This window comes from Triturus cristatus, chromosome 5_1 (assembly GCF_964204655.1).
Source record: "Triturus cristatus chromosome 5_1, aTriCri1.1, whole genome shotgun sequence".
NCBI classification, from domain to species: domain Eukaryota; kingdom Metazoa; phylum Chordata; class Amphibia; order Caudata; family Salamandridae; genus Triturus; species Triturus cristatus.
In genome coordinates, this window is record NC_140587.1 from 474,597,652 (window position 1) to 474,613,107 (window position 15,456).

At 43.0% G+C, this 15,456-nt stretch overlaps 1 protein-coding gene across 1 annotated transcript in view; it reads right to left on the reverse strand.

The window, feature by feature from the left end:
- The window catches only part of RIPK2 (receptor interacting serine/threonine kinase 2), a 330,649-nt gene that overhangs the window by 263,047 nt on the left and 52,146 nt on the right, over positions 1-15,456 (reverse strand). The window lies entirely within an intron of this gene.

Here is a 15,456-nt window from a genome sequence, read left to right on the forward strand (position 1 = left end):
AGTAGGCAGAGGGCAGTAGAATCACTTCTCAAATTGGGAAGGGAACACTTCTGCTCAACATCAAGACTGACTATTACGGTCTTATCACAATTAACTGTGAAATGTCAATTGTGCCAAACTCTCTCCTGCAGATCTGCCAAGATGCGTACGTGCTTTAATGTTTTGAATATTATCCACGCAGATTCAGAAGCATGAGGATCTGGCCATGCATTTGCATGAATGCGCTCTTTTTGCAACTGTTGCAGCGAATCCAAAAGTGTCAAATGTTCATTTGATACTTAGCACTCTTTTTTGATCACATAGGTTGTATATAGTCATCTTACTGTGCTTTCAAAGCATCCTTGGCTAGCCAAATATTGTACAAAAGTGCCCCGTTTCTATGTAAGTTAAATTCCAGAATATTTCATCTTTTAGTATGAGATAATTGTGGGCTGAAAATCTGGATTTTATTAAAGACATGGTGGCTAATATTATGCAGTAAATCATTTTATTGCCACCACTAAGTAGCATCTTTTAAGCTAGTAGAACTTCGAATCTTTAAACATTTCGAAAAATTATTAAAAACCCTAGCAATTAGTCCTCCTCCTTCTTTTATAAACTGTGAACTTGAACTGTAAATAACCTTCCAAAAGAGATCTTCAACTAGGAAATAAATTTATTTTTTAAGAAAATATTCTCTTCCTCCAAAAGACTCCATCGAAACTTCATCAACATCTTAAACTTGTCCTGTAGTAAAAAAATAAAGATCATCAGGAAAGGGTGTATATTGTAGGCATAATATTAGCTTCCGTGTATTTATTAAAATTATTATTTTATTAGAAAAAAGATGCAGCAATGCATGAAATGGCCAGCGAAAAACAATATGAAGATTCTTATCAAGGTAACCAAGTGCCTAGGATCATAACACTCTATAACTACTTCTAAGCGCTATGCTAAATTATAGGAGAAGAAGGAAATAGCAAGCCTATGAACCGATTTTCTTAGGAGGATCGCACAGCATATCTTCTCTCAGTAAAAGTAAATGTTTAGCTATTCTCAATCGCAACTCTTGCCCAGGAATGATAAGCAATGCCAGTCTGAAGGCCACCTCTCTGCAACGCTCCTGGAGCAGCCCCCTACTGAGGATGGTTGTCGCTGCAAATCGCCGTATCCTCTGACGTGATATAATAGCCCCTTCTATTAATGGGATACCTGGATTTTTACAATATCTGATCACTGACTTTATGTCATATTTATTCAACTAAAAAGTACTCGCAGACACTAAAGTCTCAACAAGACTAAAACAAATATGTCAATAAATGGGTATTTCAATCTACATGTAGAAAATATGCTTCTATAACTAAAACAATGCAAATGCGTAAACATCCACTGTAAGTGTCCATAATGTTATAGTAGCACTTATAACAAAAACAAAAATATGCCAACCTAGATAGGAGGTTCGACAGGACGTTAGCACTTCTGCATGTTTCTAAATGTTCACACTTTCTAATAAAAAATAAAAAAAGATAAAAGAACATGCGAACAAGCACATGATAAAAATGGAAGAGGTTTAACTGGGCATGGTAGCAGTGTTCACATCATTTCATCCTGTCCACTTGCTACAACTTTCAGCTGTGCAGGGCCTTAGCCCTCTTCAGGGGTATCACCTTTAGCTGCACACTGGAACCAAGCCCTATCCCCTTGACTTAAATTGGTTATGCAGGCAGGTTAGGTGCAGAGACTATTCCATGGGTAGTTGAATGCAAAGACCTTTTGGGAGGTTACTTTGTATTTTTCTTTTTAATTTCTTTCACTCTTTTTCAGTTTCAGAAGGTTTTAAGAATGGTTTGCCTCAAGAATCAGACAAGAAATCTGTCTGGCTACAGCAGCTCCTTTTCCCATTGTACATTTGGTTCTTTATTGGTTCTAAAACTATTAAAGTACCATATCATGCCATCTATAGAATATATTGCTAAAGCAGGCATTACAAATCAGCAACCAATCAGATTTGTTTTACAATTCGAAAGAGGTTCTCAAACCAAGCTATTCTAGAAACCAACTGTCAAACAAATACAAAGGATTAACCTCTACAAGTCCCCCCAACATCTTTTTGTATAGTAAATCTCTCAAAAGCTACTGAATAGATTTAAACCAAATGACAAAAATTGCCAATTAAAAATTATATTCTAACTTTTCATACAAAGCATGAATTAAATCCATTCAGTGTTTTTTGCTGTAGTGGAGAGAAAAAAAATCATATGGGCTGAAAATGGGAAATGCTACTTTTAGATCGACCCAAATACCTTCGCCCCCAACCTATCTGCGAAAAGCATTACAAGAATCTGGGATGGACGTGTCCAGCGTCAACAAACCTGTAACAGATTCATCAAACGGTAACTGAGTTAACAACAAGATAAAAAATACAAACAAATCCTATGGAAGTCTTAACCTACTCATATGTATGGAGTTGCTTTAATTAACTCTAACATGTTTACCCCTAAAAACTTCATCTGAAAGGAATTTTATTCTTGCCTATGTTTTACTTTAAATTATATTTATTGCTAAAGATGACTCATAAAGTTTGTGTAAAGTAACTAAAATCTAAGTGGGGAAAGGCTCAGAGATGACAGGGCTTCCCACACAGTGTGAAAGACACATTTAATCTTTTAAGGGTCAATTACCTAGCACTCGGTGCCATATGTATATACAGTGTCCGAAGTCCAAGGGACAAGTATATATGCAATGGTTTCCTCTGGCTAAAGTTTAAGAGGGGAGCAGAGTATCAAAGAGCTTTGTAGTAAATATACTATGTCATTCACTAAACGTACATCTTTTTGAGCCATTATAGTGTAGATTTCCTATGCCATCATCCACTGACCCATGTTCCCATCCAAATTGTTGCTGTTCTCAAATTTAGAAAATCAGTAACAGACTAATCCTTCAGAACCTTGAAACAGGGCTAGAAAACAACCTTAAACAATTACCTCCCCAATGCTATAATTAAATAAACTGTATAACACATTGTATATAGAAGTTTAATAAAATTCTGTAATCCTTTGCAAAAAGAAAAAGTAATTTTGTTCATATATATACTCCATAAATAAATGTATTAAAAAAGTATTACAATATAGAAATAAAAATAAACTAAATTAACATAACATAAAACATTACAGGAACAACTAAAAAAGGAACATCAAGAGGTCCTTAGCAAAGTTCCACATCGCCAATATTATCACTATAATTCACGAATCAGTACTTCATTTGTATTTGTACACTGTAAGACTAATTGTGAATTGAAAGTCGTTGACACATTTCAGTGGATTTAGTGGTTCAGGACTAAAAGAATTCTACACATTTTCTAAATAACCAATATGATGCAAGTGAATTTGCAGCCACATCAATTCGAAACAAATAGAGGGGTTTGGAACTCCCAATCCAGGTCCTTGAGGCATTACTGTCAATTATATTAAAGGGTTTTTAAGCCATCAATCTACCTGTTTCTCTGGATAGTGTCTGAATGTCATTCTAGAAGGTTTTTATGCCCCATCAGATGTTACAGGCTCAAAGGAGTTGGGGATTGGTGGATCTTGGAGTTTGCACTGCTTTTTTATATTCGCGGCCAGAAGGACTAAGTCCAAGTCCTCCCAATTTCTATGGACACATGGAAATACATCTCAGCCTGGTTACTGATATATTCTCTATAAAAGGACTGACCTTGTTATACACCTTAATGCATGTAGACACCTCTACAAATTATGTGTTGGCATACACCTTCAAATACTGTAATTATAAAATGCAATCTATCCAATCTTGAACCCACAAGAATTAGGAAAAAACACTGAACAAATGTTTAAATCATTGCTAAACTTCTATATGCAGTGTCTTAAACAATTTATTTAGTTATAGCCTTGAGGGAGTAATTGTTTTCTGGCTATTCTCAAGTTAGTCAACAAGTGGAGTTGTTTGCCATTCTTTCATATCTTTTTCTTGGTCTTAAACGGGAGAGATGACCAGCAAACATGTTTGCAGTGTGAGTTGGGTCGAGAGAGTGGAATACTGAGAGTACTGATCCAATATTTGCTGCAAGTAAGCAACACTTTTGGACAAGATCAGGTAAGGTTAAAGAATAATGGGAGAAATCGCACTTTAGGCAAGTAGAATTGGGCTGGAAGCCTGAAATTATTGTCTGCCCCTGGTAATTATCCGGGCTCCACAGCAGTAAGTCCTTCATGGTTTGTCCTCTAGGGCAGAAGCAGATGCCCCCCAAGTCTACCTGGGTTTCTCTACAGCCTCGAAGATGCTATTGTCTCCAATTAAAATGGCTAAAAAGGTGTGAGGTACTACATTCCAGAAATAAAAAATATAACTCAGTGCTGTCTTCAGGTTTGTTTATGGAAAATCAATATAAAACACTGTAAACATAAGGTTGACCTATTCTACCTAGCCTGATGAATTCACTTAAGCCAAACCACATATCTTCTGTTCAAGCAAAATGCAGGTGAACAAAGGCTGTCAGATTATTGCATGGCATTCAGGACATATGAGATGGTTGTGGAGACAAATTATGCTATTCAACAAAAACATGAACGAAAACATGTGCAACTGGACAGAGGATGAGCCCTATCACAGCCAGCTCGTAAAGTGCTAGCTTTTTGACACCCACGAGTGCCTGTCCGGTGTAATGCACAATGTCGAGTTCATGCCGCAGAAGGGGCTGCAATAATATTGAAGAGAACCATTTTATCCAGCGCATGCAGTGGTCGAGGTCTCCCATCAGTAGTCATTAGACCACAATACATGTCCCAATATAAGAGGTTGTATACTCTGTCTGAAAATTTGCTGCTGAGAATAAATTTGTTTAGTCTGCGGGAAAAAACAAGAAAAGAGATATGATTGAAACATTTAAATTAAAATTGTATTAAGTTTCCTTTAGGGCCCACTTGGTTCTCCCTTATTTTAGCCTAACTGCACCTTGTAGGCCACTTTGCTTTGCACAGCCATAACTAACAAGCTGGAAGTTTTCAGATTCCATCAACATTTATCTCTGTATCCACCTAGGAGAGTGAAAGAGGGGCTGTGTCATGATCAGTGGGTCGAGTTGATGTCTAGAACAATTGGTGCCCTGAGGACATAGCTGCGACCTGTGTCTGGTTATAGATAACATTTTACACAAAAATGTGCTCTGCTACACAAGCATAGAATGTCTTTTGGTACCTAGACAACAAAACTAAATGTGTGCACAATCACAAGCGCGACGTAAACACTCAACTGCTATTAGCAAATCACACTCATCTTCTTTCAGTAATTGGTCTATCGCGCTTAAGTGATTAACTGAGAAACTATGCTCAAAGCCAGAGGTCAGAGTTGGCACACTCAGACGTGGCATGGCTACGTCATCTACAGGCATCACATACAAAAGCACTGACCAAGTAAATGGGTTCGAGCACACGGGCTCGCAGAAAACAACTACTAGTATGGTTGGCAGCAGATACCGCCCATAAACACACGCGAAAAATAAATAGTGAAACACGTCAAAACAGGCAAAGAAACCATCCGATGTTCACACAGTAAGCGGAAAGGGGTTTTCCTTTTTAGGTCTCGCCTAGCGTTGCAGCGTGAATGCGCTGCCATCGCTTTGCGAGGCATGCAGTATACACTATAGTGTGGAAACTTTGTGGAAGCTCCGACCACTCTCCGGCCCATCCTTTTCATTGGCTTAGGTTCTAAATGCTGCCTTCCGATTGGTTTTAAGCTTGTTAGTCCCTCCCCATAACAGCCATGTCAGTCATTTGTGTCCTTCCACGGCTACTGGCCCCTTCACAGCACAGACTACTTTCTTCTTCTTAGGTCTCGCCTAGCGTTGCAGCGTGAATGTGCTGCCATTGCTTTGTGAGGCATGCAGTATACACTATAGTGTGGAAGTTTTGTGGAAGCTCCGCCCACTCTCCAGGCCATCTTCTTCATTGGCTTAGGTTCTAAATGCTGCCTTCCGATTGGTTTTATGCTAGTTAGTCCCTCCCCATAACAGCCATGTCAGTCATTTGTGTCCTTCCACGGCTACTGGCCCCTTCACAGCACAGACTACTTTCTTCCTATGCCCCCCTCCTGCAGTCCGATGCCTTCTCGCCGCCGCCCCCCCTCGTGCCTCGTCACCTGCACGCATTGCTATCTGCAATGTAATTGGTCTCGCGTAAATGCGAGTCCTATTGCATTGCCAATGCTTGTTACAGCTGCAATCTCCAAGGTGTGCAAAGCAATACACGCTGTTTCCAGAGGCACTCGCAGGTCGATGGAATGTGCAGAATGGAATGCGCAGGGCTGGATAGAGTAAAAGGATTCTGTGAACAGGTAAAGACAGGATGGGGAGATGACAAATTCAAAATGAAGTCAATTTATGGCAGGGAGAAGCGAGAGCAAATAGGGGACTAGAGTCTGCTTTCCTCTCATGAACTCCTTCTGACAGCTCCCCCCTCACACTAGAAGCTTCTGTTCCTTTCTCTCTGCACTACCTATTCATGCCGTTTCCTCACAGTGAGACACACAGGCACTGCAATATCTTCCACCAGAGAGCAATAACAGAGTACACAATATAACATGCTCCCATGATGACAGAGCCTTCAATACATGCTGCGCTAATAATATGTGTTGAAGTGATACTGTAATGGTGCATTGGCTAAACTTCCTATGTCTGGAAATGCCTGCTGTTTGCATACTGAAGGGCACCAGTTGCAGTTTCAAAATAGAGCTCTGTGGGTCTTCTACATGTCAAAGGCTCTAAAACCGACTGGGAGAGTTGAACATCTGCTTCTTGTTCATGTCACAGGCTCCAAAGCCAACTGGGTGAGTTGAACATCTGCTTCTTGTACATGTCACAGGCTCCAAAGCCAACTGGGAAAGTTGAACATCTGCTTCTTCTACATGTCACTGGCTCCCAAGCCAACTGGGAGAGTTGAACATCTGCTTCTTGTACATGTCACAGGTTCCAAAGCAACGTGGGAGAGTTGAACATCTGCTTCTTGTACATGTCTCAGGCTCCCAAGCCAGCTGGGAGAGTTGAACATCTGCTTCTTGTACATGTCACAGGCTCCAAGGCCAACTGGGAGAGTTGAACATCTGTTTCTTGTACATGTCACAGGCTCCCAAGCCAACTGGAAGAGTTGAACATCTGCGTCTTGTTCATGTCCCAGGCTCAAAAAGCAACCTGTGAGAGTTTAACATCTGCTTCTTGTACATGTCACAGGCTCCCAAGCCAACGGGAGAGTTGACCATCTGCTTCTTGGATCACTCTCTTCCTCCTGTCCCTCATCAGTAGCCATGAGCAAGCCCATGTCAGCCCTGTCAACATATGGTTTGAGCCTGTTGACATGGAGCACCCTATGGGGGCTCCTGGGAGTTCCAAGGTTCACCAGGTAGGTAACCTCTCCCTTTTGCTCAATTATGGTATGGGGGGCACTCCACTTGTCTTGGAGGGTTGCTGGGGCCATAGGCTTCAACACCCATACTTTCTGCCCTGGTTGGTAAACAGTCAGCACAGCCTTTTGGTCATGCCAGGTCTTTTGCAATTCCTGGTCAGCCTCAAGGTTTTTAGTTGCTTCTTCGTGTACTCAGTCATCCTGGAGCTGAGACCAAGTACATAGTCCACAATATCCTGTTTAGGGGGTTTGAGAGGTAACTCCCATCCCTCCTTCACTAGACACAATGGACCCCAAACTGGATGTCCAAACAGAAGTTCAAATGGGCTGTAACCAACCCTCTTCTGTGGAACCTCTCTATAGGCAAAGAGAAGGCAGGGCAAAAGTATGTCCCATTTGCGCCTAAGCTTTTCTGGGAGACCTTTAGTCATGCCCTTGAGGGTTTTGTTGAACCTTTCAACTAACCCATTGCATTGTGGGTGATAAGGGGTGGTAAATGTGTAATTTACTCCACACTCCTTCCACATAGCAGTCAAGTAACTAGACATGAAGTTTGTACCTCTGTCTGATACTACCTCCTTAGGGAAACCCATCATGGAAAAGATTCCTAGGAGGGCCCTTGCCACCACAGGAGCTACGGTGGTTCTAAGGGGAATTGCTTCTGGGTACCTAGTGGCATGGTCCACCACCAACAGTATGAATCTGTGCCCAGTTGCAGTTTAAAGATCCATGGGACCAACTATATCAATCCCAAACCTCTCAAAGGGAAGCCCCACCACCGGCAGAGGTATCAGGGGGGCCTTTGTTGTACCACCTGCCCTACCACTGGCTTGACAGGTGACACAGGAGCGACAAAACTCCTTGGTGTCCTAAGACATGTGAGGCCAATGAAAGTGAGGGACAATTCTGTCCCAAGTCTTGTTTTGGCCTAGGTGACCTGCTAATGGGCTGTCATGTGCTAGTGTCAATAGGAAGCCCCTAAACTTCAGAGGTATAACCAACCTCCTGGTGGCAGCAGGCTTGGGGTCTCTACTCTCTGAGTAAAGGAGTCCATCATCCCAGTAGATCCTATGGGACCCACTAGCACTCCCACCAGCCTCAGGAGCAGCTTGCTGTCTGAGGGGTTCAAGAGAGGGGCAACGCAGCTGCTCCTGGCTCAGATCTGTCCCCAGGAACTCAACCTGATCAGGTTCAAGCTCATCTGGGACAGTTCCTTCTTCAGGACTAAGATCATCTCTCTCGAGACTGATCTGTATTCGGAGTCAGGGGGGAAGACACTGCCTTACCCCTGCTGCTCCTTTTCTTGGAAGACGCCTGGTCCATTTTTCCAGGATCCAGGGCCTGTTCAGTGTTAGACATTTTTGCCGGTGACCTAGTCATAGCAAACACATCTGCAGGGATTCCCAACATTTCTGCATGAGTCCTGAGTTCCACTTCAGCCCAAGCTGAAGTTTCTAAATCATTGCCCAACAAGCATTCAACAGGGAGGTCTGCACTTACCACAACCTTCTTAGGTCCAGTTACCCCTCCCCAGGTGAAATAAATTAACAACTGCCAAGGAATGGTCTATCCTGACATTGCTAGCATTGGTCACGTGGTACATCTCACCAAGTATAATTTGCTTAGGAGCCACACAATCTTTTGTCACAACTGTGACACTTGCTCCTGTGTCCCTGAATGCCAAAGCCTCTTTACCATTTATCAAAGGCTACTGTCTGTATTTGCCCAGATTACTGGGACTGACAAAAAAGGAGGCAATATCCATGCCTCCATCACAGATCAGTACAGCCCGAGAAGGAACTCTGACTAGGCCAGAGTCCATCTCAGATCCCAGGGTTAAACCTACTACACCCTTATTCTGAGTACCACCACTTGGAGCTGAACTAGAGGGAACAGTTGCCTTAGGGACAATGGGGGCTGGAGTTGAGTCCTTGGACTTGTTACAGTCACTTGTCCAATGGGTCTTCTGTTTACAGATTTGACACCATGGTTTCTTCTTGGCATTTCCCTTGTTGGATTGTGACTCCCCACCAGATGCAGATTTTTGAGGCCCTTGAGGAGACTTCTGGTCTTTACCCTTCTCCCCACCCTTATCAGAGTTTTTAGAATCCTGCTTCTTGGAGTCACCACCTTGGTTCTGAATCTTCTGCCTCACCCTGGTTCTGACCCAGTTTTTTCTGCCTTCTGGCCAAATTCTTGTGGAGAGGTCAGATCAGGGTCCACCAGGTACTGGTGCAACAACTGATTTTGACAATTATTAAGGATCTGCTCCCTCATAATTAAATTGTACAATCCTTGAAAATCACACTTTACTGCCAAGTAACCAGCCTTCCAGAGCCTTAGTAGCACAATCTACAAAGTCAACCCAGTCTTGAGTCTGTGCCTTTTGGGTACCTCTGAAATTAATCCTGTATTGCTCAGTGGTTAAGCCAAACCCATCAATCAGAGGACTCTTCAAGACATTGTAATTATCAGACTCCTCTTCTCTAACAGTGAGGAGCTTGTCTCTACCTTTGCCTGCAAAGGAGAGCCACAAGATTGCTGCCCACTGCTCCCGAGGGACCCTCTGTACTTTACAGGCCCTCTCCAGTGCAGTTATCCATTTGTGGCTGCCATGCCCACTCTGGTAGGGAGGAGCAATCTTGTTCAGGTTCCTATGGTCATGAGTATGTTCTCTACCTCTAGGGACACTGTTGCTGCCACCATAGGGCTCTAGCCCCAACTTTTTAGAAGCTCTCTGAAGCTCCAGGGATTCCTTATTGAAGGCCAATTGCTCTATCTTGATTCTGAGCTTAGCTCTCTCAAACTCAAGCAGTTGGCACTTCTTTTCATAAGAGAACTCCATTTTATGAGAAGCAGAGGTCCTATGAGAAATGGAGGTCCCTACAGAAGTACCAGAATGATTAGATTCCTGAGAAGGAGACTTGATCTTCTTGGTAAACTGTTAACCCTTCCAGGTGGGGTAAAGAGAGGGCCCCTGAGGCCTTCTCCCTCACCTTCAGGAAGAATTGGATTGTCCATGTTAGAATCATCTTGATCCTCCTGGCCAGCATCAGAGTCCTGGTCATAGATGTTTTCACTTCCTGGCCTTTCCTCTTCTGCTGTCCCACCCAACTTGCCTGCCTCATCAGACCCTGAAGTCTTTCTGAGGTCATCTAGCAGCAAAGCCTCTATGAGGCGTTGAGTGTGGATTTTTCCCGGTCTTCAGTTTCCTAGCTGTACACATACTCCTCAATTCTTGGAATGGGATATGGTCATACTTAGTTGTCAGAGCCCCACTGGCTTCTGGCCTAGAAGACATACTAGTGTTATGTGGTGTGGCACCTACCTAACCTAGCGGGAACTACTAAACTCTCTTGAGTTGGAGAAAGGGTGTGCTAGACCCTTGACTTACCCAACTCTAAGTTCAGTAGAACTTAATTTATTCTAGTCTTGTATAAGGCATTTATTTTTTCAGCAGATTAAGCATGAAATGTTGGCTACTATTAGGGCTGCACAGAATGGGCGAGCTCCTAAATCCTGGGATGAGGCCACAATTGTGGTCTTTAAGAAGAAGGGGAAACCACCGGAACTGCCCAGTTCGTATCGTCCGATATCTTTGATTAATTGTGATGGCAAAATGTATTCGAAAATTCTAGCTAATCGTTTGGCAAAGATTATTTGTCCATTAGTATCATTAAACCAGCATGGGTTTATACCGGGTCGGGGGACGGTTACTCATGTTAATAAGGTGGTGACACTTTGACAAAGCTCAGGCGGAAAGGAGGAAAATGGGGTTAATTTTGTTAGATGCTGAAAAAGCATTCAATCGTGTGGAGTGGGAGTATTTATGGAAACTAATGTATCGGGCAGGATTTGGGAAGGGGTTTATGACGGCTTTGCAGGTGTTGTATACTGCACCTGTCGCAAAAATAGCTGCAATGGGCATGGTTTCAGAACCAGTGAAAATCACAAGAGGAACTCGACAGGGGTGCCCTTGCTCCCCGTTGCTGTTCGCTCTATACATCAATCCTTTTGTAGACATGTTGGGAAAAGCTCCCTTAGTCAAACCATTTATAGCTCAGGGGATCCCTCATTCTGTTTTCGCATAAGCGGATGACATGGCCATCACCACAGAAGATCCAGTTACTGCCTTTAAAGAGGTGGAGCGTTTAGCAACAGAATTCGGTTTGGTATCAGGATATAAGCTTAATATTATTAAAACGCAAGTACTTTGTACGGATAATATTGTATTAAACGATGTGAGATTGGTGAAAGAAGTTACGTATTTAGGTATCAAAATTCGAACATCGATGAAAGATCTAGTTGAAGCTAGCTGGTTGGATATAATGGGCAGCATTAAAGAACCGCTAGAAAGATGGGGGCGGCTACATTTTACACTCGTCGGTAGAGGTAACATCATAACAAGCACTGGCAAAGACAATAGGTCTCGCTTTTAGGACCTTATAAGTATTTAGTTATGCAGCACAATATCCTATAACTGTTGCATGGCTAAACACTTATAAGGTCCCAAAGGCAAGACCTGTTGGCTTTGCCAATGCTTGTTATCTGATCCGTGGCTTGTAGAATACAGTAAAGGCCGGGCAAGTCCGAGGAGGGGACGAGGCAACTGCACCAATTTGGCCCCCAGAGCCAGCAGCTGTCACACCATAATCCTGAACAAATGGGCTCTGTGTTATCTGTAAACGACAAAAGCCCTCGAGAAATGTCACACTGCAGCGTCAAGGGAAGCCAACGAGAGGGGGGCTGACGGGGATGACTGATTGAGTGAAGGGGGAAGAGGAGGCGGTAATTATACTCCCCTCGAAAATCACAATTTTCCGAGAATCATTTTACAACGCTCATTTACAATAAACCATATGTTAGCATTTAAGATGGGTGGTTTTACGTTTGCTTAGTCCGCGCTCTGATACAATTGAGCTCTTCATCCTTCCAAAGTCGATACACTGGCACTAAGCAATTCGATACCATAAAACTCATTATATAAAGCACTAGAAAAAACACAGCACAAAGCGGTTTTATCGTTTGTGTTAACCTTTCTTCAAGTAAATGCTGGGAGTAAAATCGTACAAACTGGCACATGGGAGACACGCAGCAGTGACGTGGATACGTTTAAATCTAGGTCGTCTTAGTTGGTCTGCTAAGGTGCCCCAAAGTCAGATGTGACACCTTATACCAGTCCCGTTTCTTATCCAGCAGCATGCTGCGAGTATGCCATACTTCCAGCTGTATAGAGATAACTACAAGTCCCAGAATGCTGTTTGCTAATAGCCAATAATGGCCGGCGGTGTTACATAGGACTTCTTGGAGCCTCATGTTGGGAGAGATGTGATTAAAAACACCACCCATGTGTGGTAAGATCCTGGGAGTCCCCCGGATGTCGCAATCCTTCTGCTGTATGGTGAAACAGATACAGCTGGCTTGGAGTAAATGTTCTATTAGCCCAGGGTAAACCATATCTACTTGAGCCACATTTTGAAGTAGTGTCTTAGTTTAATACTGGTTATAAACGTGTTCGTAGCATGAAGGCGCTCAACCATCTGCGCTGCTGTCCGGAGGCGTTTAAGGCAGGCAGGCAGTTGGAATGCAGGAACATTTCATGCTCACTTTCCACACTCCCATCGCGTCTTTTGTGGACTGTGGGTCAGAGCGGGGGCGCTCACTGCTCGAAGGGGAAGAAGAGACGCAAGGTCTCTGGTCATCTTGCACAGTGAAATGTCCGCCCGTTTCCATAACCCATAAATGGTGCGTCTTTAAGCACCGCACCGCACCGATTTTACTGATTTGCAATATTTTTGCGCGCGTTTTACTGGTGACTAGGCGAGAGGCCAGAGAAAAGCAAGCATGTGCTCATCTCATAGAAAATGTTTATTTCAACAGCACTGCCCTAAGCCCCTCAGAAGCAGAGTAGGATAACGGAGTGGGGAAAAGGAGAGAGTAATTGACCGAATGCCGTTAGGTACCACCTTGTAACAAGCCCGGGAGTTGTGGAAGACGCGCGGCCGCGAGTCGCACTCTGTGGTGGGGAAGGAAAGTGGAAGTGGGATAAGGGAGGGGGGTGGCAAATGGTGTGCACTTTCGCGGCCGCTTTGATGTTCTCAGTGGCCGCGCGGCTCACTGAGAACATCAAAGCGGCCGCGAAATGATCACGCAGGCTGCCAAATGGTGCGCGCGCCCGGTGCACATGCACTGTAGTTGGCGGCCTGAAAGCACTAGTTTGCACTTTCAAATCCCCCCGTTTACAAAACCTCTCGCGAGAGCAGCGCTAAAGCGCTGGCGCAGGCGAGACCTAAAAATGAATATTTTACCAAGGGTATTATATTTATTCAGATCTATTCCTCTTGAAGTGACACGAGATCAGCTTCAACAATTGCAATCTTAGTGTACTAAATTTCTCTGGGCCTCTGGTAAACCTAAACCTAGACAGGCTATAAGCTTTATGACTTTATTAAAAGAGAGGGGGGGGCTGGTCGATACCCGATTTTACACTTTATAATTATGTTTGTTTTTTGTTAAAAATGCAAGTATTATTGACAGGGGAGGAGGTTAGGAAAGCCGGGGAGGCTCCCTCCTTTTTCCAGTTAATGCTTGGCTCCTAGGCAAAGTGCTGTCTGTTTAAAGAAATTAATGGTAGCTATTTTAAAAGGACACGGTTTAAAGTAATGGAAGCCGCTTTCAAGGTCTGGAGAACTGTGCGGAAATTACTTTTGTTGGAAGGGCTAACATATTATACACCCACGAATTCCCTTAGGATTCTCCCTTCCATTTTTTGGGATATGGTGGCACCAAGCTGGAGAAATAAAGGTATCTTACAAGTTAGAGATTTTTATGAGGCTGGTGGGCTTTTCTCTACTTATGCAGATTTGGCTAGGCAATATAATTTGTCCAAGACACACTTTTTTAAATTTCTGCACATCCGGGATTTTTTAAGTCGGAAAAATTTGGTACCTGCACCGAATCAATTTATTGAAAGTATAAGACGTCAGGAGAAAATTGGGGTGCTGTATAAGATCCTTTTATCCCTTAGACCAGACGATTTGGAGAAACATAATGCCCAATGGGCTAATGTGTTGGGTGAATCTGGTATAGCTATAGAGAAAGCCATTATAATGTCTAAAGAAACTCTCCTGTCTGCTAACTTGAAAGGTCAATTTTTCAAAACTGTATTTAATTTATACTCCAGCATGTATGGCAAAATAGGGGGGGAGGTATGATGGCAAATGTTTTTGTTGTGGGGGGGGGGATAGTGCGGATAGTGTACAGGTTTTTTATAGCTGTTGTAAATTGTCTAGGTATGTGATGGATATTGAGAAATTTGTCAGAAATCACTGGGATATCCATTAAGATTACTCCGGCTATTATGTTATTGGGTATTGGACAGGACCTGAACAAGGGGACCCCTATGTTTAAACATTGTTATTTAATTTTTATTGCAATGATTGTAGCTCGATTGTGTATTGCTACTGTCTTCAACATGTGCCCCCTCCTTTTGAACGATGGCATGCCAAAATGTATAATTTATTTAATTTAGAAATGAGTTTGTATTCGGCAAAAGGTGCAAGGAAACGTAAGATTGGAATGTGTATTTGGGGGGCATTTTGTGATCATACGAATGTATGAAATTATTGATACATTGTTTGTTTTGATACCGTGGAACAATAAAATAAATTTAAAAAAATTTAAAAAAGGAAATACTGCTCGGGGTCAGGACTACAAGTAGAGCAAAGCACAGACTCAGGGGTCGACAAAAAGCATATGGTGCTGCAAATGTACACGGTGCCCAGGGGTTCGGGTTGCACGGTCTCCACGAGGGATGTGGATCTCAGAATTGCTGAGAGCACAGATCAAACTCCGAGACCATGGGAACCCACCTCCTGTGTTGCACAAATCTTCGGAGTCCTTCTGGAGCTGCGTAGATGCAAACCGGTTAGATGCGTTTCAGGTGCCTGCCTTGCAGGGGAGTAACTCCTTTACTCCAAGGGAGATTCTTCAGTGATCCAGCGTAGTGTAGATAGTCGAAGTACTTGGTTTCTGTAGCAGAGTTTCGTCCAGGTAAATCTAAAGT